The sequence below is a fragment of the Phoenix dactylifera genome, chromosome 4 (assembly GCF_051530095.1).
Source record: "Phoenix dactylifera cultivar Ajwa chromosome 4, Ajwa_hap1_PhDact_Kaust_v1.1, whole genome shotgun sequence".
Lineage (NCBI taxonomy): Eukaryota > Viridiplantae > Streptophyta > Magnoliopsida > Arecales > Arecaceae > Phoenix > Phoenix dactylifera.
In genome coordinates this window covers 31,683,815-31,706,002 of record NC_143193.1, presented here as the reverse complement: position 1 = coordinate 31,706,002, position 22,188 = coordinate 31,683,815, and positions in this window count along the sequence as shown.

The window sequence follows — 22,188 nt, the reverse complement described above, 5'->3', positions numbered from 1 at the left end:
GTCACCAGATTGGACATGACATTTTTTAGTTTTGGGTCTGCTTTCATTTCATAATTACCTGGTTTTCTAGATCTGAACTCATCTCTATTTACTTCCTCACCATAGCTACTCCAATTTTGGGCGTTCTCGGCTAAGTCAACAAGAAATTCATAGGCTTGATCCGGGGTTTGGTTCATGAACCTACCTTTGTGCATGGACTCGATCATGTTTCTATGTACCGGAGGTAGTCCTTTGTAAAAGAAATGTACCAGATCAGCCTTACCAAGCCCATGGTGCGGGCACTTGACCAGTAGATCATGGAATCTTTCCCAAAGTTGGCAAAATTCCTCCTCAGATTTTCCTCTAAAAGTTCTTATGGCATCCTTAATTTTTTCAGTCTTTACCATGGGATAGAACTTAGCCATGAACTTCCTAGATAGTTGTTCCCATGATGTGATGGAATTTGAAGCAAGGGAGTACAGCCATGCAGCACGATCCTCTAAAGTCATGGGAAACAACCTTAATTTAATACCCTCTTCATCTAAGTTTTGATTTCTAAATGTTTGACAGATTGTCAAAAATTTGTTTAGATGAATGTAGGGTTGTTCACTCTCGAACCCATGAAACTTGGGTAACATGTTTATTGTTGCAGCCCGAATCTCGAATTGGGCTGCATTATTAATTGGTAATACTATGCAAGTAGGGAGACTAGCGGATGCGGGTGCAAACAACTCATTCAAAGTTCTAATATGTTCACCCATTGTAGAGATTGACGGTTGGTTTACAGTTCGCAGGTTGTGATGAAAAGTTCTATCAATCTCAGGATCAAATGGGGTTAACTTATCCCTTAATGACCTTCTACCATGCATACATTATCAATACTTCATTATATTTGACTCCTACAATGAACGAAATCCTAAAAGAAGAGAAGGGCTAGACACAGATGACCACAACCAACACCACACAACAATTTGACTCTATTAGTCTTAGAATTAAGTGAGGTTTAGTAGCTTCTTAAATCTAGTTGCACAGAGATTTATCAGGTTAAAAAGTTTCTGAAATTCTCTCTAGATTAGACAGCTCCTAATCTCCCTTTCAGATTAAGCTTGAGCTTACTAGTTGAGCTTATTTTTTAATTTAATTAATTTTTTTTCAAAATTTTAAATTTCGAATTTCAAAATTCAGAATTCAAAATTTCAATTAATTTTTTTTTTGAATTTTAGAATTTTGGAATTTTTTCTTTTTCATTTTTTTTTTGAATTTTAAATTTCGAATTTCAAATTTTAGAATTTAATAACTACAAAATTATTAACTAGAAATTATCAAAATAAGAAAAATTAATAAAAATAAAAATAAAAACTTACTACCGGAGTGCGTTCACTTCGGGCATCCAAAATTCGATTTGATCTTCATGATCGTTCTTGCTTCTCGATTTGCCTCCCCGGTAACGGCGCTAAAATTTTGTTATCCGATTCCTGTTTACCTAAAAATATGCTAAATAGATCATTGTTAGAACCGACAAACAAAGTTTAATTTAATTTTACTCTTATCTTTCCTACTCGAAGAATAGCGGTTGTAAGAGGTCGATCCACAGGGAGGCGATTGGAGTTGCTTAAAAATAAAAAAAATGTTTACTCGGATTTAAAATCGATTTTTGAATAACAAAAGAAAAACATTACTTCGGGGATGTTGATAGATTCTCTAGTCTACCGGAGAATATTTTTTAATTGAAATTAACTAGAAGACATATACTTAGATTCAAAGAGCATTTATATATTTAACTAATCAAAGAAAAGCTTTGGCATAAAAATGGATGAAAACAGTGCTAGAAAAATTGCAGACTGGAATATAGATTGCATGAAAGAGGATTTAATGTATTGCAGAACATAAATTAAAATTGCAGAATAAATATAAATTTCTACCCAAATAAACTCTCAAAAATTAAAACTCAAAACAAAACCTAAAATAAACTAAAAATAAGAACAACATGCTCTCAAACTCAAAATATAACTTCTCAATTAAAACTTTCAATTAAAGTTAAAAAAAATACATTGCTCTCATAAACTCAAGCTAAAGAAAAACATTGATCTCATAAATAAAAAAAAAACTAAACTCAAACAAAACTAATAAAGTACTCCTCTCTTATTTTTTTCTTTTTCTTTTCTTCCCAAAAACTGAGCTCCCCTGTTTCTTTGGCCAAACCGACCTCCACACTCCCCTATTTTCCCTGTTCTTTGGCCCACCACCCAGTCGAGAGCTCTCCTCCTCCTTCCCGATGGCTCCCTTATATAGATCCCCAGCAAGCGTGGATGGCTGGATTATGGGCGGAAGGAGAGGGCGGACGCGGTGGAGGCTGGGATGCTGCTTGGATCACGGAATCGCTGGGCGGATTGCGGAGGAGGTGTGGATCACGGGATTGCTGGAAATCTGGGAGGATGATGTGGATCTGCCGTGGAGGAAGGCTTGGAGGTGTCATGGATGGCGAGATGAGGTGCTTCACGAGCGGCTGGGACGTTGATCATGGACTCGGGGCCGCGGGATCGACGGAATGGAGCTGGAACTCGGAGGAGGGGCACTGTGGTCTTCCTTCTTTGGGCCAAGAGGGGGACGCGATGCAGGGAGGAACGCTCGGGACGGCTGATCGTGGCCGGGTGCTGGAACGGAAGGAGTTGCTGGGATGGATCGCGGAGGCTTGATCTGTGGAGCTGGATATGGACGGGAGAAGAGGCGGATGTTGTGGGACCGCTGGGAAGAGAAACGGGCGTGGGAGGCTGAAGATGATGGCGTGATCGTGGGAGGCTTGATTACGGGAACGTTGGAGGCCGCCGCAGGACCACTTGAGATGCGAACGGTGTGGGCGGACGCTGGGAGGAGGCGTTGATGAAGCGGAAGATGAGTACGGGATGGGGTCTTGGCTGCTTCACAGGCTGGGATCATGCATTGCTTGATTGCAGCGAGGGATGCTGGGCGGATCGTGGAGATGGGTGCTGCATCACGGGCGGAAGAAGAGGTCTTGAATCCGGAAGGGGGAGATGGCTGGGGCGCTGGGATTTTCTTTGCCCTCCTGAGATGGGAGCTGGGAGACACCAAGTTCCGTCCAATTAGTCATATAGATAAAAAATAGTGGGATATGAAATTTGGCTTGTAGATGGACGAACTTGGTTCGTCACGGGTCATCTGTTCTGACTGGAGGTCAATTGCAAGTCTTTCAAGTCATGGGTCACCCAGCACCTCATAGTTATGATATGGCCAAATTAGATTTGCCCAAAATCTTTTCCCAAAATCACAAACAAAATGGACCCGATTCGAACCCGAACCCGAGTCGGACCCGACCCGATCTTCAACCAGGTCGGGTCTGGGAAGGGATCCTTCTGAAGTCAAATTTGTACTCAATGTGCATTTTATCTTTAATTTATGATAATCTGTGTCAAATCCAAATATAATATTAATCCAGTGAATTTATCATTATTGGTTAGCAATAACACTAATTTTAGTGACATGTAGGTCGCACTTTTGTGCTCTCATCAATTAGCTCAATGTGAATAGGTTCACTAGGCTCAATTGCTCGTTGCTCTTCAAAGACTTTCTCTTCGAGCTCAATTTTTCTTCCACTCCTCTATCAAGGATAAACTATTTTTCCAAGAAGATAGCATGTCAGCTCACAAACACTTTGTGATCCTCTGGGATGTAAAAATTATATCCTAATGCCTCTTTAGGATATCCAATGAAATGAGCACCAATTGTCCTAGTCTCTAACTTGTCTGCCTGTTGTCGTTTGACTTGGGCCAGACATCTCCAAATCTTGAGATAACGAAGACTTGGTTTCTTACCATGTCATATCTCATACGGTGTGGTAGGAACGGACTTAGAGGGAACTCTATTCAATATGTAGATAGCTGTAAGTAGGGCATCTTCCTACAAGAATAAGGGTAAGTCAGTGAAGCTCATCATGGACCTGACCATATCCAATAGGGTCTGATTCATCCTTTCTGACACTCCATTGAGTTAAGGTGTTCCAGGAGGTATCCATTATGAAACTATACCTTTTTGTTTGAGATAATTGCGAAACTCTCCACTAAGGTATTCACCTCCTCGATTTGATCGAAGAATCCTAATGAGTTTTTCTGTCTGTTTTTCTACTTCAAATCTGAATTCTTTGAACCTTTCAAATGCTTTAGATTTATGTCTCATAAGATAGACATAACCATACCATGAAAAATCATCGGTAAAAGTAATGAAGTAGAAAAATTGACCCTTAGCCTGCACATCGAATGGGCCACACACATCAGTGTGTACTAGGGCAAGTATTTCAGTGGACCTCTCCCCATGTTCTACAAAGGGTAATTTGGCCATTTTTTCTTGAAGGCAGGATTCACAAATCGGATATGACTCAGAAGTCAATGAACTCAAAAGTTCATGTTTCTCCAATTTGTTAATTCTGTCTTCTTCTATATGATCAAGTCTGAGGTGCCATAAATACTTTTGATTTATGTCATCTCTAGATCTTTTAAATCCTATGGTACTCACTGTATGCTCAAACACGTTCACAGATACATCCATATGTAAGTGATAGAGACCGTCAATCATAAAACCACGTTCAAACAGTTTATTTCGCAAATAAATGGAAACGTAGTCTTTATTGAAATTGAATTCATAATGTTCCTATGCTAGACAAGATACAGAAATCAGATTTCTGCTAGCACTAGGTACAAAATAACAATCTCTAAGTATCAAACTAAATCCTGACGATAAATGCAAAGGGAATTGTCCACAGCAACAACAGCAACTCTTGCTCCATTGCCAACCCGTAGGGTTACCGCACCTTCCGTAAGCTTTCTACTTTTCTTTAGACCCTGCATGGTAGTGCACAAGTGAGCACTAGAACCAGAGTCTATAACCCAACTAGAAATAGAAGAAACCGTTAGATTAGTTTCAATAATGAGCATATTAGACATACCTTCAGAAGGCGTGTCACCCTTCTTGCTCTTTATGTTTTCCATGTAGATAGGACAGTTCCTCTTCCAATGGTCGTCTTCATTGTAATGGAAATATTTTTCGTTGGGTTCGGCCTTCTTCTTAAGAACTTCCTTCTTCGGCTTTTTCTCAGTCTTCTGCTTCTTCGCAGGCTTCTTCTTCTTTCCAGTAGACTTTCTCTTGGAAGTAGAAGCTAGCTCAGCAGCGAGAATTGTGCCCCTTGAACCTTTCAAGGCTCCCTTAATTGTCACCAATATATTCAACAATTCAAGCTTGGTGCATTCAATTTTATTCATATGGTAGTTTACAATAAACTGTCCATATGAAGATGGCAACGATTGTAGGATCAAATCCATTTGCAAATCCTTGTGCATGGTCATGCCAATATTCTCAAGCTCCTCAAGACAATCTTCAAGTTGCGGAGCCAATCTTTATAGTTTGGTCCGGTCAACCTATTGTTATTTAGAATTCGAACTATTGGGTTGGAAGCCATTGACATCTGCAGAGCGTAAAGATTCTAATTAAAAATTTATATTTGGCATTAATTTGTTTTAGGAACTTTTAAAATAAAATTGGATCAAATCCTCCCACTATTTCTCGGATCTCTCACACTCCTCTGGTAAAGATACGGAAACCTGCGACTTAGGATTTCGCGTGGGATGCTGCAGTCCCACCAATCTACATGTCACCTCATCTAACAGTTATTGGAGACATATAGATGATGAGTGTACAACTCTTGTACAATGCTTCATAAGCATATTGAGCTAACCTGGTCTCCAAGTCATAAGGACCTCACCTAACAGTTATTGGACCCGTTCCTTGGTTAAGTCAGACCCACCGTATATCCCACGAAAATAAAGCTGTGATTGGGTCCTCACCTAACAGTTATTGGAGCCCAACCCCACCTTTACCCCACAATATCTCATGTTAATAGAGAGGTCCAATCCCTCGATGCAACTAGCCTACTGTATCCAGCCGAGACTAATCAACGCCGAAAAGATCTTAGCAACTCTACTACGGTGGAAGACCAATCGACTTAATATTGGGTAATCAGATCTTAGTGATTCCAACTTTGAGCTTTTCATAGAAGGTAGTCAATCAATTGGCCAGGTAAGTAGGTGGGAGGCTCTCCTTACTCAGAGAGTAAGGTTCTAATTAAGTAACCATCTTTGAGCTTTTCTAGACACCAATTAGATCAATTAATCAAATATGGCTAGCTCAATGTATCGTTCACTCTCGATTGATTTAGGAAGGTTTTAGTTCTCTTGGGATTTACTTCTAATGTAACCATCTACCCCATACCAAATGTCATTCGATTTACATCTTATGTAAATGTCACATTGGTTCAGGTTTACATCCTATGTAATTATGAAACTCTTTCATATATTATGTGATTACATCTTATGTAAATGACATAATTGTTTCAGTTTATATCTTATGTAAATGTTATATTGCTTAAGAATTTTATTTACATCTCATTCAAATAAATTTTGTTTAACTAATACATACATCTCATGCATACATTATTTTAAACATAACCTTAAACAAGTATGAACATTATGATTACCACATGCATCTTATGTATATTTTCAGATCTGAAACTTTAAACCTATTATGCTATTCTCTGAATTTCAGATCATGCATTACTTGATTTCAAACATTGTAATCTAATTGCAATTCTAAAATAATTTGCAAAATCAAAGCAAATAAAAATCTGCATGCTGAAAATTTCAGCAACCTGAAATTTCAGCACGCAGAAAATCCAGCAAGCATAATTCTTTTAAAAATTAGATTAAAAATGTGGTAATCGATCCTTAAGTCCTAATCATGCTTCCTAGAACCATGGCTTTGATACCACTGATGAGTTACGCCCTGTTCGATGCGACGTCCGCAGCGGAATTCGAACGGAACGTCGTTCATCGTATGAACGCGCCTCGGATCGTAGAATTCAAAAAAAATTTTGGATCCAAATCCAGAAGATCTTTGAACTCATTAGGGAGGGAAGATTAGGATCTGAGGAGGGTTGATTAAGATTCATAAAACTGAAACAAAAATCAGAAGTTATTAATTTGAAGATCTCATCTTCAAAAATTTTGCAGGTGTAGAACACCGCAGCCTGATGATCTATTCTAGGTTCCTATTTGAGCCGCACAATTGTCCGGCCTCTACAGGTATCCACACAAGGATCTAATCATCTGAGATAGGGTCTTACCGGAGTGCTAGCTCCTTGCAAAAATCTCTCATGACTATCAAATAGATTGGAAGAAATCTGCAACATACCTCCTTGAAGAAGAACCCTTTCTTCTTTGATCTTACTCGCAACGGAGGAAGAGGAAGGAGAAACCTTTGCGCGTGGATATTCCTTGCCTTGATGCCGTGGAAGAAGAGGATGCAGAGGACCCCCTTACTGCCGTGGAGAAGGAGGAAGAATGGGCTTGGGCGTGGAGGAAAGAACTCCGTCTTTCCTTGGGCGAATTGATCTCTTCCTAGGTTCTTCTTCTTTCTTTCTTTCCAACACTTGGAAGAAGATGAACTTGATCTCCCTTGCTGCTGTGGGAAGAAGAGAGGAAGCCTCTTGCTGTCTTAGGAAGGGAGAAAAGAGAAAGGGAGGCGTGGAGAGGAAGAGGAGAGAATTTCTTCATAATGTCTCCCTTGCTACCCTTTTATAGATTGGGTTTAGAACTTCTCCTAATCTTATTAGGAGTATGGGACTATAACCCACCCTTGGATTAATGCCAAGTGTCCAATCCTTGTGCTCATAGATGCATGACATGTGTCCACTTAATCAATTGATTAATTTTCTAATCATATTAGGATTTCTAATCTAATTAGGAGAATTAATTGATTTGGGAGCATGCATCCTACGATGCCATGTGGACTTTAAAGTCCGCATAGTGTGAACACGACTTAAGTCATATTCATCCTACGACGACATGTGGTCTTTAAAATCCGTACAATCCTTGGTTTAATCAAATTGACCCAATCATGAACCCAAATCAATTTGGGTCGAACCTAATTTGATTTGTCTCATTAAATCAGCCCAATTGCAATCCAATTGCAATCAATTCCACTTAATTCTTCTTTCATTAACTCACTAACACTTAGTGGGTTAATTCAATCACCAATCATATTGATGATTGATTTCTATTGTGATTCCAAATCACAGTTATGATAGTCTGACTAATTAAATTCTCTATGTGCGTGACCCCGTAGGTTCTATTCTGACTGGTAGTGAGACATATTGAGATCTCCATCTCAATATCACTGAAACTCCTTTCAGTGGACTGAAACGATTTCAGTTCTGCTCTCAGGGTTCACTGATCACCCAGTGAATGCCTTCAAGTCTCACAATCCACTAGTGACACCTAGTAGTATGTGGTGGCAACCCAGCAGAATGGAATGTCTGAACCTCTAGGTACAGTTAGCGTATGATACGATCCCTCTATCATGGATCCCGACGTGACGGAGGTTATGGATATCTCATCAAACCCCATCGTCCGTCATATGTCAAATTTATACGACTTCCAGTTCGAGATATGGAAAACTCTTTTTCTAAAATGCCTGGCCAGAAATTTATGGAACTCAATCTCATAAATCACATAGGATCACTCCTAATCTATCAAGGTCGATAGATCCCATTTAAATGCAACCCTATTCCAAAATGAACCTACTGTAGCCAATCCGCACTACAAGGATCCGGATGGCTAGGGCCCAAGTTCACATGCTCGTTAAACTACAGCAACCTCACAGTGAATAGCTGAGGCATCACAGGTCAAAGGACCAGTCATACAACTGCAACATAAGTAGTCACTGATGAGTGGATAGACATCCATGTGACTACTATCTTTGGTCACGCTCAGTACCTTGTTCTCTAACAAGTACTCGCATAATCACTCCAATGTCTCTACATCGTGGACTCGAGACTCGTCCATCTGACTAAATGATCTGTACACTAATCTCAGCGGATCGATCACCGTCCCTCATGATGGATCCATTGATCAGGAGCATTTAAAAATTAATCCTTAATGACACATGCCTCAAATTCTCAACTTCTTGAGAATATGTGTCTTCATCTATTAATTTCTTGGACGACTCATGGACACATACAAAAATGAATGAAAAACAAATTGTCCAATCTTATTTATTAATAAGTATCAAATTACAAATTTATGCCCCGGATTACAAATATGCGTCATCCACGTTGGCTTCTAGGGCATACTTCTAACAGCTTTGTGTTCAAATTAGCAAAATTTTGGCCAAGATAATCCTTATGATGAGTCACAGAATTTCTAAAGTTGATCACATAGTGGATGTACCGATTAGAGAGTTAACAGAACTCTGAGGTCATTCTAGCATTAGGAGTCAAAGGGATGAATTATACAGTAACCATAGTCTAGGATTTCAGAATATTTGCTTTGCATATATTCGGCCTATCCGGACGTCGGGTACCATTGCTAGATGGTCACATCGATTAGTGCAGGAAGTCGTTCTTGTACTACCGGCTTAGGTTCGAACCTATGAGGTCACACGCATAGAAGCTTCCTGATTGATCAAGATGGCTGATGGATGATTGAGAATCATTCAGGAATAATTTGGTCAATTCAATTGGCAAATTATCCTATAAAATAATTAAAGCAATTATTGGAGGATTAATTAGTAATTAGATTTCTAATAAACTCAATTTGATTGAGTAAATGGGCTAAGGATGAGCCAAATTGAATTGGATTCAATTTTAGGTTCAATCAAGATTTTGACCTGATTGGGGTCGACTCGAAGTAAAGAGGGGTCGACTCGAGATGGGCTGGGGTCGACTCTCTCAGAGAATCCAGAGGACGACTGTTGTCCGATTCCTGTTTACCCAAAAATACGCTAAACAGATCATTGTTAGAACCGACAAACAAAGTTTAATTTAATTTTACTCTTATCTTTTCTACTCGAAGAATAGTGGTCGTAAGAGGTCGATCCACAGGGAGGTGATTGGAGTTGCATAAAAATTAAAACGTTCACTCGGATTCAAAATCGATTTTTGAATGATAGAAGAAAAACATTACTTTGAGGATGTTGAATGATTCTCTGGTCTACCAGAGAATGTTTTCTAATTGAAATTAACTACAAGACAGGTAGTCAGATTCAAAGAGCATTTATATATTTAACTAATCAAAGAAGAGCTTTGGCATAAATTAAAATGGATGAAAACAGTGCTAAGAAGATCAAAGCCTGGAATATAAATTGCATAAAAGAAAATTTAATGCATTGCATAAAAAGTATTTTTTAAACTGAACCTAGAATATGGATTGCATGAAAGAAAATCGATTGATTTCATAAAAAAAAATGATTACAAAAAGTAAAAAGATTGAAGATGAAGCCTAATGCTTTTTTCTTCTACAAATAAAAATAAAATAAAAATAAGAAATTTCATTTTCTCTCCCTTTCTCTCCCACGGTGGACTTTCAACATAACATACTTTTTTTTTTTCTTTCTTCTTTCCAAGAAAACAGAGCTCCCCTGTTTTTGGTTCTTTTTTTCTCTCCTCAGCCGAACACCTCCACCCTCCTCTTATAGGTCACCCATCCTTGTTTGGCTAGCGATGGATCCCCGATGGAGGGGTAACAGTCGCGGGCGTTGGGGGATTTGCCGGAAGAAGAAGATCTTGACGCGTGATCGATGGGAACATCAATCACGGAAGAGGAGGAGGATGCGGCTGAAACGCGGAGGAGGCTGGGATTACCGGCTGCTGGGCGCGATGCTGGGAGGAGCGGACGTGAGATGCTGGGAGGAGCCGATCACGGCCGCAGTGGAGGCTGGGATCATGGGAAGGATGAAGCCGGAGGGAGCTGATCTGGATGCGCTGGATGCGGGATCACTTGGAGGCCGTCGCGGAATTGTGGGAGGAGCCGATCATGGCCACGGTTGAGGCTAGAGTTCCGGGATGGAAGGCGCTCGGGGACGTGGCATGGATGCGGTGGGGATGCGGTTGAAACACGCTGGCAGTGACGCGGACGAATGTGCTTCGGTTGGGACCTTGCTGAGAAGGACCCGGGGAGTTGATAAAAAACTGTATGGAAATGGCTGAAGAAGATGGCTTGCTTTGAAGACGTTGAGGATGGAAAATCCATGGAGAACATCCGCTGTTCCAGAAAGATGGCGGTGATGAAGACATGCTTAGTCGGAGGACGTCGGGGAGGTGCTGGCTACTAGTTCGGGCGTTGGCTTGGCTGGGATTGGGCAGCGGGAGGATGCACGCGAAGAAGATGACGTGCTGCCGAGGTTGGGACGCTGCGGGAGGAAGAAGAACAGTGACATCAAAATATTTCCGTAACACTGTTCATATGAACAGTAATTTCGCGTAACACTGTTCAGATGAACAGTGTGTTCACGTAACACTGTTCATATGAACAGTGTCATCTCGGAACACTGTTCATATGAACAGTGACTTCAGCATGAATAGTATTTCCAGCTATTCTTGATGGGATTGGAGGTTAAAAAGTTCTTTTTCTTTGTGATGAAGTGAGAGTGGGAATCTATATTCCGAAAGAGTGCGGATGCTAATCCGGAAAGGAGGGAATGCGAGGATCACTAGGAGATCGCACGCGGGCTCGGATGTTTGGGTGCTAATGTGCCCGATCAGATCATGGCAGGATTGGGCCCGCGCGGTTTGGGGCCATGATGCATCCGTCTAAACCCTACCAAATGCGTATTTATACTAACCTGTGCCAAACAAAAATATAATATTAACTTAGTGATTTTATCGTTATATGTTAGCAGTAATACTAATTTAAGCAGCGTGTAGATCACACTTTTGTGCTCTCATCACACCCTCCAACTAGCTTATTGCTAGTCTCTAGCAATTAACGAGTAAACGATAAAATGAGGGCACAAAAGATGTAGTCTCACCCATGACTTTTTATTGAAGCTAAGTACATAAAACTGAGATACGTACCCATTTTCGTAAAGCATCACGATTGCACTTAGCACGTGCAACAAACCTTTAGACCCCTAGGTTACCCTAGTGGACGAGTGTTGTCTCGTGAGGGTTTGCAGTGAAGTTACCCACAAACTTCATCAGTCAGGAATTTCAAATTTTTAACTCGAAATTTGAACAAGTATTACTGTATGAAACTAGAATTGCAAGGACAATAGAGACTTGTTGCTATCATATTTAAGTAGACTCTAACTCAAGTTTTATTACACCCCATCTATCTGCTAACAAGTCAAGAATGTAGTGCGGTACAAGATAGTATCATATAAATGAGTGGCTTTCACTTACTTCCAACATGATCACTCCAATTTTTAAGACTTTCTAGAGTTAAATGGTAATGAACACCCTAGATTTATTTATTATTATTATTATTATTATTATTATTATTATTATTATTATTATTATTATTTAATCAGACTGAATGCTAAGAAGAATGACTTGTGCAATATCTAGCCTTATTAAGCTTTCTAGCTAACCCATGTAGCAAGTGTTAGGTCAATGACTCCCGATCCAGATGGCTCAAGGCACTAGGTGTAGAGACACCCTAACAGGCTTAATAACTCAAGTTAACTAGGCTTCAAGGCCAAATTAGTCACTCAGAGTTTAATCTTAGTAAAAACTTGGGTAACAGTAAAAATTTTGTTGTCCGATTCCTGTTTATCCAAAAATATGCTAAACAAATCGTTGTTAGAACCGACAAACAAAGTTTAATTTAATTTTACTCTTACCTTTTCTACTCGAAGAATAGTGGTCGTAAAAGGTCGATCCACAGGGAGGTGATTGGAGTTGCATAAAAATTAAAATGTTCACTCAGATTCAAAATCAATTTTTGAATGATAGAAGAAAAACATTACTTTGAGGATGTTGAATGATTCTCTGGTCTACCAGAGAATGTTTTCTAATTGAAATTAACTACAAGACAGGTAGTCAGATTCAAAGAGCATTTATATATTTAACTAATCAAAGAAGAGCTTTGGCATAAATTAAAATGGATGAAAACAGTGCTAAGAAGATCAAAGCCTGGAACATAAATTGCATAAAAGAAATTTTAATGCATTGCATAAAAAGTAGAAATTAAACTAAACCTAGAATATGGATTGCATGAAAGAAAATCAATTGATTTCATAAAAAGAAATGATTACAAAAAGTAAAAAGATTGAAGATGAAGCCTAATGCTTCTTTCTTCTACAAATAAAAATAAAATAAAAATAAGAAATTTCATTTTCTCTCCCTTTCTCTCCCACGGTGGACTTTCAACATAACATACTTTTTTTTTTCTTTCTTCTTTCCAAGAAAACAGAGCTCCCCTGTTTTTGGTTCTTTTTTTCTCTCCTCAGCCGAACACCTCCACCCTCCTCTTATAGGTCGCCCATCCTTGTTTGGCCAGCGATGGATCCCTGATGGAGGGGTAACAGTCGCGGGTGTTGGGGGATTTGCCGGGAGAAGAAGATCTTGACGCATGGGAACGTCGATCACGGAAGAGGAGGATGATGTGGCTGAAACGCGGAGGAGGCTGGGATTACCGGCTGCTGGGCGCGATGCTGGGAGGAGCGGACGTGAGACGCTGGGAGGAGCCGATCACAGCCGCGGTGGAGGCTGGGATCACGGGAAGGATGAAGTCGGAGGGAGTTGATCTGGATGCGCTGGATGCGGGATCGCTTGGAGGCCATCGCGGGATCGTGGGAGGAGCCGATCATGGCCACGGTTGAGGCTGGAGTTCCGGGATGGAAGGCGCTCGGGGACGTGGCAAGGATGCGGTGGGGATGCGGTGGAAACGCGCTGGCAGTGACGCGTACGAATGTGCTTCGGTTGGGACCTTGCTGAGAAGAACCCGGGGAGTTGATAAAAAACTGTATGGAAATGGCTGAAGAAGATGGCTTGCTTTGAAGACGTTGAGGATGGAAAATCCGTGGAGAACATCCGCTGTTCCAGAAAGATGGCAGGGATGAAGACATGCTTAGTCGGAGGACGTCGGGGAGGTGCTGGCTACTAGTTCGGGCGTTGGCTTGGCTGGGATTGGGCAGCGGGAGGACGCACGCGAAGAAGATGACGTGCTGCCGAGGTTGGGACGCTGCGGGAGGAAGAAGAACAGTGACATCAAAATATTTCCGTAACACTGTTCATATGAACAGTGATTTCGCGTAACACTGTTCAGATGAACAGTGTGTTCACCTAACACTGTTCATATGAACAGTGTCATCTCGGAACACTGTTCATATGAACAGTGATTTCAGCATGAATAGTATTTCCAGCTATTCTTGATGGGATTGGAGATTAAAAAGTTCTTTTTCTTTGTGATGAAGTGAGAGTGGGAATCTATATTTCGAAAGAGTGCGGATGCTAATCCGGAAAGGAGGGAATGCGAGGATCACTAAGAGATCGCACGCGGGCTCGGATGTTTGTGTGCTAATGTGCTCGATCAGATCATGGCAGGATTGGGCCCGCGCGGTTTGGGGCCATGATGCATCCCTCTAAACCCTACCAAATGCGTATTTATACTAACCTATGCCAAACAAAAATATAATATTAACTTAGTGATTTTATCGTTATATGTTACCAGTAATACTAATTTAAGCAGCATGTAGATCACACTTTTGTGCTCTCATCACACCCGCCAACTAGCTTATTGCTAGTCTCTAGCAATTAACGAGTAAACGATAAAATGAGGGCACAAAAGATGTAGTCTCACCCATGACTTTTTATTGAAGCTAAGTACATAAAACTGAGATATGTACCCATTTTCGTAGAGCATCACGATTGCACTTAGCATGTGCAACAAGTCTTTAAACCCCTAGATTACCCTAGTGGACGAGCGTTGTCTCGTGAGGGTTTGCAGTGAAGTTACCCACAAACTTCATCAGTCAGAAATTTTCAATTTTTAACTCAAAATTTGAACAAGTATTACTTATGAAACTAGAATTGCAAGGACAATAGAGACTTGTTGCTATCATATTTAAGCAGACTCTAACTCAAGTTTCATTACACCCCATCTATCTGCTAGCAAGTCAAGAATGTAGTAAGGTGCAAGATAGTATCATATAAATGAGTGGCTTTTACTTACTTCCAACATGATCACTCCAATTTTCAAGACTTTCTAGAGTTAAATGGTAATGAACACCCTAGATTTATTTATTATTATTATTATTATTATTATTTTAATCAGACTGAATGCTAAGAAGAATGACTTGTGCAATATCTAGCCTTATTAAGCTTTCTAGCTAACCCATGTAGCAAGTGTTAGGCCAATGACTCCCGATCCAGATGGCTCAGGGCACTAGGTGTAGAGACATCTTAACAGGCTTAATAACTCAAGTTAAAACTAGGCTTCAATGCCAAATTAGTCGCTCAGAGTTTAATCTCAGTCATCCTCACCTTTTTACGCGAACACTCGTTGCTTGCCAAGCAAGAGGCCCGGTTACTCAGTAAGAAGACTTAAAATAAACTCATTTTATTTTTTTATTTTTTATTTTTTTTTCATAATAGGGTGTTCATCACACATATAACTTTAAATTATCCAGAAGATTAAAAATATTCATATTAGTTGCAAGTTTACATACCCCACTATTCATGTGCTTACGTGTAGGTGCTAAATCGTTTTCTATCATGTTAGCAGAAGATAGATGGGACGAAAACTCAAGCTAGAACTGCTATCATATTCCTTAACTCAAAGCTATTGTCAAAGCAATTCCTAGTTTGTACAGCCAAAAAGATTAGAATTTGAGTTAAAAATTTGAAATCCCTTCTCTTTTATATATATATATATATATATATATTTTTAGGCAGAAAAATCAAAATATTCTCTTGTGCTCTCATCACACCCCCCAACTAAAGCTAACATTGTCCTCAATGTTAAAGAAAATTTAAAGTAGTAAGAGGACGGAGGAGAAGTTACCTTATATGGGTGGGTAAATTGACAATTGGGGCAAAAAACCCCCAAACCTGCATGTTAGTAATTTATTGAAAATTATTTTTTTATTATTATTATTTATTTACATGTTGGGTTGCCTCCCAAGAGCGCTAAGTTTTATGTCTTCAGCCAGACAAAATGTAGATTCATTTTTTTTTCAACCATTATCTAAGAATGGTTTTGGAAGAGTCCGAGGAAGAACAGTCGGCTGAATAGAATTAGGGAGCGCATGCTCAACCCCTTCCTCGGAATGGGCAAGGTAAGCCTCTAGAGGGTCCTTATTATAAGTTTGTAAGAAAGTCTCCTGAACCAGACTTTCCATCATGTCAACTTCATTGATTTCTTTATCGTCTGGTGGTTGTTTACTTATGTTGAAGACATTAAGCTCGACTTTCATGTTGCTAAAAGATAACTTCAGCATGCCATTTCGACAATTTATCACAGCATTTGCTGTGGCTAAGAAAGGTCTACCTAAAATTATAGGTGTGTGACTGTCTGGATGTATTGCAGGTTCAGTCTCAAGGATAACGAAGTTCACAGGATAGTAAAACTCGTTTACCTTCACTATTACATCCTCTACAATCCCCTTGGGGTACTTCACCATCCTATCTGCTAAGAAAAGGATAATATTTGTGGGCTTTAATTTTTCCAAACCTAACTTTTGGTACACATAGTAGGGAAGTAGGTTCACACTGGCTCCTAAATCTAATAGGGCTCTCTGGATGATCGTCTCTCCTATTTTTATTTCAATGGTTGGGCAACCAGGATCTTTGAATTTCGGGGCAATCTGTTGTTAAATGAGAGATGAAGCTTGTGCAGCCATAACAGCTGCCTAGGAATGCTGGTTTTTTTTTGACCGTGGTGAGGTCTTTCAAGAATTTTGTATAGGAGGGAATTTGTCTTATGGCATCGAGAAAAGGTATATTTATTTGAACAGTTTTAAAGACTTCCATGATTTCATCAAAGTTAGATTGTTTCTTGGAGTCCTGAAGTCTACTGGAAAAGGGAACCTTAGGTTTGTATATTGATGAGAGCACAAAAGTGCAATCATCAGACCATTTTAATTAGTATTTTAGCTAATCATTAATAATAAAATTAACTAATTAACGTGTGTTGCCCAGTAGATACAACCCAAGAGGGGGGGTGAATTGGGTCTTTTAAAACTTTTATGCTACTTCTAAAACTTTATGAGTAACTATGCTAAGTTGTATAGATGCACAGTGAAAGTTAAACTTAGCAAGGGTTTGATGTATAGACTTCGACTTGATTAAATATGCTTGCAACTAAAGGATGTGCGGATAAGAATTAAGCAAGCAATTTATCTAAGTAAGTAAGTGTGTTAGTTAGACAATAACTAGAGGCATTACAAACACAAAGGACATATAGTGGTTCGGTGCACCCCAGCACCTACATCCACTCCCCAAGACCTCTTGGGAATTTCACTATAATCCTACCGATTACAGCCGGTTGTTTTACAAGCTCACAACCCAACTTGTTGTTTTTACGAGCGCACAACGAACTCGGTCGGTTTTCCCAGGCTCACCGACTAGAACCAACCCCGATTGTTTTCCCGGGCTCACAATCAAACCCTTACACGTTGGTTTTACCCTCGGCTCACCAACAAACCTATCTCCGTTGGTTTTCCCCTTTGGCTCACCAACAAACCTATCTCCGTTGGTTTTCCCTTTGGCTCACCAACAAACCTTACACCGTTGGTTTTCCCTTTGGCTCACCAACAAACCTTTAACCCCTTGATTCAATCCCTTGATTGAATCAAGTTACAAGATATTAAAACAAAGAATAAAAACAAATCAAAGCTTCTTAAACAAGCAGATATGACAATATAAACAAATAGAGTAAAGAGAAGCCCTCAAACGAGTTTTGAAGATGGAGGAGCTCGGCTTCTTCTTTACTTGATCCTCCTCTGATTTGGCATGAAGTAGAGGATCCCCGAGGCAGCACACGGATGGAGAGGAAGCTTTCGGATTCACTTGGATGCTCTTCTTCTCTCTATTTCGTTTTGGATGGCCCTTTTGTGCTTATGGGAGATTTCCTTTGTAATCTCTTTGAGATCTCTTTCCTAGATGATCTCTCCCACTTCCATGCCTTCTCCCCTAGCTCTCTTCTTGTTTTTATAGCTTTAGATGGAGTGGAAACAAGAATATAGCCGTTAGAGACAAAAATAGAGCCGTTGGAACCAGTCTGCAGCTCCTGACAATATGACCGTTGGGTTTGGAGTCGACTCGCGCGATCAGGAGTCGGCTCGGCTGTAGCAGGAGTCGACTCGAGCTTTTCCGGAGTCGACTCGGCAACTGTTCCAAGTTTGAATTAAAGTTGCCGTCTTGACTGGGAGTCGACTCGACTTAACCCGGAGTCGACTCGCCAACTTCTGGCGCTGACCTGGCAATTTTGGAGTCGGCTCATCCTCTGTAGTCCGTGGATCCAAATTTGAATTTTGTCCACTCGACTCGACTCGACTGTCCTGGGAGTCGACTCGAATCTCAAAGCCCGAACTCCCGATTCTCTGTCTTTTGGCTCATCCAGTCTTGGAGTCGACTCGAACTTCCTTGGAGTCGACTCGGCTCTCAGTTTGTGAAACACAACCTTCTGCCATCTTGGTGTAGCGCTGCCTTGGAGTCGACTCGAGCTGTCTGGGAGTCGACTCGAATCTCAGAGGCAGTAACTTGGTTTTCTGTCTGTTGATGGTCGCGGAGTCTCGGAGTCGACTCGTGCAATGCGGGAGTCGACTCGAATCTCAGAGTCCCAAAAATGCTCTCTGACTTTTTCCTTGTGTTCCGCTGAGAGTCGACTCTTGCTTTCTTTGGAGTCGACCTACCAACCATCGGAGTCGACTCGCGTTCCACTGGAGTCGACTCGAATCTCAGACCCGAAAACTGCTCTCTGACTTTTCTGCCTGTGACTCCTAGGAGTCGACTCATACTTCCCCGGAGTCGACTCGGTAAACATTGGAGTCGACTCGAATTCCTCAGGAGTCGACTCGAAGACTATTCTTTTGAATTTTTTCTTTGATTTTACTCCTCCAATTTGAATCTTTTGAACTTTAAACTTGGGCCAATAAATTGTAGCTTTCTTCCAACTTGAGAGCTTTGGAGGCCTTCTTGTGTTCTTCCAACTTGCTATGTTCCTTGCAAAATAAATATCTTTCTCCTTGCAACATAAACATTAGTATCTATACTTCAAGGTTTTGTGATCATCAAAATCAATCTATGAATCAATCTTTGGGTCATCAATCTCCCCCTTTTTGATGATGACAAAACTTGGAGTATATGCAATATAAAAGATATTGATTTCTAGAAGTAATACATAGCTAAGTTGCATGAAGTGGAAAACATATATATTTAAAAACATACTTCATGATAATGCTTTAGATTTAATCAGCTTAACACAATCAACATATTTAAATTTTAAGCTGATTTGTATTCAATTCAAAGTAATAAAGCATTCTGAGTATATAGCATATACTTAGATATTTCTCCCCCTTTTTGACAACATCAAAAAGATAGTGAAACATTAAGTACAAAGATCAGAGCAGAACACATCGAGTGTGAATTCAAGAGGTTTTTTTAATTTGATACCACAGATAGTTTTCTAATCAAGTGTAGGTGGAATCTTGCTTAGGTTAATTTAAGAAGTACCACAAATGATATTCAAGAAAAAATATGAGTGGAAATCTAACCTCTCTTCACTAAGTATGAAAGCTTGTTCATTTAAGACCTTTTGCCCAATCTATTAAGTATTTTATCAACATGAGAGCAACTTAATTGATTTGAGTAAAAGATCAAAACTTATATACTTGAAAAAACATATCATCATGTTGGATCATTAATTCTTAATGACTTCAAAGTTCTTATATGATAATAAGATCATTGGGGCACAAATACCAAAATATGAATTCATGCAATTTATGATATATCTTAGAGCTCTTTTAAGGACTTTCTTTTATTCCTTTAGAAAATAAGCACGATTTGATACATATATAAAAATATGAATTGGCACAATATTGAAGTCCTAAAGAGCAAGCCAATTAGGACTCATTAGTGAATTCCAAAATAGATTTTCTACGAGATACTCAAGAAAATTTAACACGTTATTCTCCCCTTTTTTCATTAAATTAGAGGCTCTTAAGATCAACTATTTGAATTGCAATTTGGTTCATGATTTGTGCAGAAGATATATTAACCAAATAACACGCCTCAAGGTGTATCATAAAGATTTTCAGATTTAAATTTCAGATGATACATATTGGAGAGTATTAGGATCACTTTTCATTTAGTATTCTTTCCCTCTCCTATAGATTTATGTAATTAAGTTCCATAAGACCTCTCCTTCTGAAATTTTCTTTCTCCCCCTCAATTGATCATTCCATTTAAGAGTTTAGAATCCTAAGATAATGTTCAATAAGATTGTCAATCTCAAAAATATATTTTCTATAAGTTTCAGCTTATTTTCACAAGACTCAAGGTTTGAGATAAGACAACCTTTATAGAACTCATCTCAAGGTAATTAAAGCATGTCTTGCAATATAAGGAGGTTCATCAAAATCAATCCATAAAGTGCAAGGTATGCATCAAATTGAAGTGACTTTAGGATAAGATACTGAATATCTAAAGCTCCCCCTTAAAAGATGCATTCTTCTTTAATCTTTCTTTTCTTTTGTCGAATTTCAGATTTTAATGATAAACGTGAATAGAGCTGAAACTTTATGATATCAAGAATGTAGAGTGATCTAGAAATATTCACAATTTATAGTAATCACTCTTTTTAATCTTTTAAGAACAAGTTATGCTTTCTCCTAATCTTAGAGAAAATGTATGAAAATATTAATCAAAAGTAATTCATTTGAAGCTTAGTTTCTTTCAAAAGCATTTACATTTTCTTTCTTTTAGAGTCATTTGAGTGAGGTGAAATGTTTCTAGCTTTAAGATCATTCACTCTATTGATGGAAGTCTTCAATAATGTAGAAGAGAAAAATATATAGATGATCATTGAGGTATATATATTTATAGAACTCAATTTCTTAATCATAGTTTTTCAGCAATGTATACATGAAGCACAATAAATATATTTTTTTTTTTATATCAAAATAGAATCATATATTTAGAAATTTTTGTTTGCAATCAAGATCATCGAAAGACACATCATTTGAACCAATATTAGTATACTTTGAAGATAAGAAATGATATGTTTCGGATGCGTATCGGAGCAATCATCAAAGGCATCAAAATTAATTCTGTTTTTCTTAAAGTAAGACTTTATTTTAAAAATCACATTTAGTTTAAGCTTTTATACAAAATCAGATTCGGAATTACATAGGATTTTCAATCATACTTTGAGATATGTATCTTCCACATTATAGCTCATCTTAAATGATTACGATTGAAAATACATATTTCAAACATATAAGAGCATATTCAGAATCTTTGTATTAAATGTTGAGTTTTGGTACGAATTTGAACATTATATACCAAATTTAGGCAAGTTGAAGGATAAAACAAAATCAATTTATTTTCCCTAAATAGAGATGTTCTTCTCTTCTCCTTTCTACAATTTTATTTAGCTTTCAGATTTTAACAATGATTGTGAATGACAAATCTGAAATTTCTTTTCAATAAAACTAGACAAAAGATGTTATGTAGCAATTCAAACATTCAAACAAATTGTCCAAGGATGAAGCATTACAAAACATTGAGAACCAATAAATCAAGACATCATACCATATGCAAAATAAATCATGTGTTAAATCATGCATTAAAATATTAAGAACAAGCATGTCAAGGATCCAAATCAATATTTTTCAAATAAACTCCCCCTATTTAAATATAATCTTGCAATGATTTTATCCTTAAAGTGTGTTTTCAAGTGATTAAAAAAAAATTGACTTAATTCTACTTTCATTAACTTTGTCTTTCATTTATAACTTTCTTATGCTCTATACTCTATTTGCTCCCTATCCGGTGGAGTTGGAAGGGGCACGAGGTACTACCACTAGCCTCCCTCTTGTGCCGTCCCTAATATGCCCTACACCGAATAGTTGGGTCAAATAGTGCCGGGTACTACCACTAGCCTCCCCATTGGCACCATCCCTATGATGAGCAATATAGAAAATTTATAAAGTTCACTTCAAACTATTCCTGTTTAAGTGTAATTAATTACGAATTTTATCCCTTCCAAATGTGCCGAATATATTATGCTTGTTTTGCTTTTCCTTAAGATTGGGGTATTTGCCTCTACTTGGATTTTACTTCTCTTGAATAATATCCATTTTCTTTTATTTATCTCTCTCTCTTCATTATTCTCAAGTAATTTACATGAAAGAACAGAATAATGA